We start from the raw sequence: 3,131 nt of genomic DNA on the forward strand, positions 1-3,131 counted from the left end.
TTGATTTTACTTATGGGCTTGGATTTAAAACTGATTTGTAAGCTTTGGGGTTGAAAAACTATATAACAGCACCTAGGTTCTAGTTTAGCTCTCTCTCTCTCTCTCTCCTCTCTCTCTCTCTCTTCTATTTTTGGTTTTAATTTTCGTCTCTCTTCTCTTTCTCTTTTATTTTTGTTTTTCACAATTCCAGTTCAAACTTTTAGTTTTATCAATAAAATTTCGTTCTCTATTTGATTAATTGAAGGCTAAATCTGCAGTGTTGTTTTCTCTTAAGGATCAAACATAGTTCTCTTTGAGGTTCTATTATTACAGTTAAATTCTGTTCAGTTTTTCCTCTTCACTAATTACTCTGAATTTGTTGCTATTAATTCATGCATGCTTAGTGCTTGATTAATTGTCTCTGCGCTTAATTTACGTTCATGCTTAATGATCGTTTATGAGTAATTGGTGTGGGTGATGCTTAATCACATAATGAATGCTTTATGTTAAATTTCGCTTAGTAATTTGATTTAGGGTTGGATTAAGTGGTTGAACTGATAAAGGATAAATTCTCACAACCTAGGATAAGAGACTTGCTTGTGAATCAAGGGGAAGCAACATATTTTAATTCTGATAATTTCTAATTCAATTTTACTAGCTGTTTAATTTACAAAAGCAAACACCCCCCCCCCCCCCAATTTGTTACCATTTTCTACTATCTGTTATGAACATTTGGTATATCATTGCTTGTTGGGAAATGACCTAGGATCAGTTCCTAGTTACTACATTTTAATATTTATTTGATTCGGGTACTGCCTCGATCAAATTTAGCGCCGTTGCCGGGGAGCAGTGTCCAAAGGTTCATAATAGCTAGTGTCGTGTTAGTGTTTAATTCTTTCGTGTTTTATGTTTAATTGTTAGTGTTGTGTTAGTGTGTGTGTTAGTGTTGTTTAGTGTCTTGGTATTTTGTTTAGTGTGTGTTATATTTTATTTTTTTTGTTAAGCGCTTCCCCTATTTCAGTTTTGGGTGTTTTGCTGTGAATAATGTTTTGCGACGGATTTAGCGACCACTTTTGCTTGCGGTAGAACAGAGTAGTAGTGGAAATCATCTAGCGACGGATTTTAGTGACCACCTTTGCTGAATTATTTGGTATTTTTTGTTTTAGTAGCTAGAGTTGTTATTTTTGGATGAATTTTTTTGTGGTAACTTCTTTTAATCTATATTTTGTGGGAAAAATAGCTAGAACCTTTAGTTTGGTCAGATTTGAAAGTTCCAAAAAAGTAGCAAATTTGATTTTTGTCAAAACTTCAAACGGCCATAACTTTTACTCCGGTTATCAAAATCGCAATTATGATATATGTATTTGGGGTAGAAAAAAATTTCCTACGCCATCGTCCAAAAAAAGTGATTCTGTCAAAAGATTTTTATTTTTCAAGTATTATTCTCTTATTTTTCTTAACTTATCATTTTTAGCTTATATAGTTAGACTTCGAATTTTCATTTGAAATTTTTTGTGCTATCTTCTCATCATTTTATAAGGTTGCTCACAAAATTTTAAGTCATTTGGATATCATTTAATGGTAACTGTAGTTCAAACCTACATTGTTACTTGCATAAGAAGGAAACTAGTTGTGCGTGATGAATATAGTGTATGACTAGAGGCTATCCATCTGACTTACAACCCTTTGATCCTGAGATAGATAGGACATTTCATAGATTAATTAGACATCATTTAGTACCTTTTGAGCATCCTGAGCATTCTGTTATTGGTGATTTTGAGCATTATAATTTTGAACATTCTGAGAACATGGCACAACCTCCACCCCGTGAGAGGACTCTAAGGGAAATGGCTGCACCTGATTTCACTTATGAAAGCTTGTGCATTCAATATCCTGATGAGGGTGTTCCATATGTTCTCAAGACTGGACTAATACATTGGCTGCCCAAGTTTCATGGTCTTGCAGGTGAAGATCCTTATAAAAATCTTAAGGAGTTCCATATTGTTTGTTTCACCATGTAGCCCCCTGATGTCCAAGAAGATCATATCTTTCTAAAGGCTTTTCCTCATTCTCTGGAGGGAGTGGAAAAAGATTGGCTATACTACCTTGCTCCCAGGTCTATTTTCAGCTGGGATGACCTTAAGAGGGTGTTCTTGGAGAAATTCTTCCTTGCATCTAGGACCACTGCCATCAGAAAAGACATTTCAAGAATCAGGCAACTTGGTGGAGAAAGCTTGTATGAGTACTTGGAAAGATTCAAGAAATTGTGTGCAAACTGCCCTCACCACCAGATTTCTGAGCAACTTCTTCTTCAATATTTCTATGAGGGACTTAGCAACATGGAGAGGAGTATGATTGATGCTGCCAGTGGTGGAGCTCTTGGTGATATGACTCCTACTGAGGCTAGGAATTTGATTGAGAAGATGGCTTCCAACTCCCAACAATTAAGTGCAAGAAATGATGCTATTGTTCTTAGAGGAGTCCATGAGGTGGCCACAGATTCATCTTCATCTACTGAAAATAAAAAGATTGAAGGAAAACTTGATGCCTTGGTCAACCTAGTAACTCAGCTTGCCATGAATAAGAAATCTACACCCGTTGCAAGAGTATGTGGTCTATGTTCTTCTACAGATCACCATACAGATCTCTGTCCTTCTTTGCAGCAATCTGGAGTCAATGAGCAACCTGAAGCTTATGTTGCAAACATTTATAATAGACTCCCTCAGCAGCAAAACCAACAACAACAGAATAATTATGACATTTCAAGCAATAGATACAATCCAGGTTGAAGGAATCATCCGAATCTGAGATGGACAAGTCCTCCACAACAACAACAGCCTATCCCTCCTTTTCAGAATGCTGCTGATCCAAGCAAGCCATATGTTCCTCCTCCAATGCAGCAACAGCAACAGCAGTCACAACAAAGACAACAAGTAACTGAGGCTCCTCCTCAACCTTCCTTAAAAGAGTTAGTGAGGCAAATGACCATCCAGAATATGCAATTTCAGCAAGAGACAAGAGCTTCCATTCAGAGTCTGACAAATTAGATGGGGCAGATAGCTACTCAGATGAACCAAGCTCCGTCCCAGAATTCTGATAGATTACCTTCTCAATCTATCCAGAATCCCAAAAATGTGAGTGCCATTGCATTG

General features: G+C 36.8%; 1 non-coding gene across 1 annotated transcript; it reads right to left on the reverse strand.

Moving 5' to 3' along the window:
- Nucleotides 1-2,165: 2,165 nt before the first annotated feature.
- Nucleotides 2,166-2,272, reverse strand: LOC113001972 (small nucleolar RNA R71). The gene has a single exon (XR_003267503.1). It is a non-coding gene; the product is annotated as a small nucleolar RNA R71 (small nucleolar RNA).
- Between the last annotated feature and the right edge of the window lie 859 nt (nt 2,273-3,131).

This window comes from Glycine max, chromosome 6, assembly GCF_000004515.6.
Source record: "Glycine max cultivar Williams 82 chromosome 6, Glycine_max_v4.0, whole genome shotgun sequence".
In the NCBI taxonomy this organism is placed as follows: domain Eukaryota; kingdom Viridiplantae; phylum Streptophyta; class Magnoliopsida; order Fabales; family Fabaceae; genus Glycine; species Glycine max.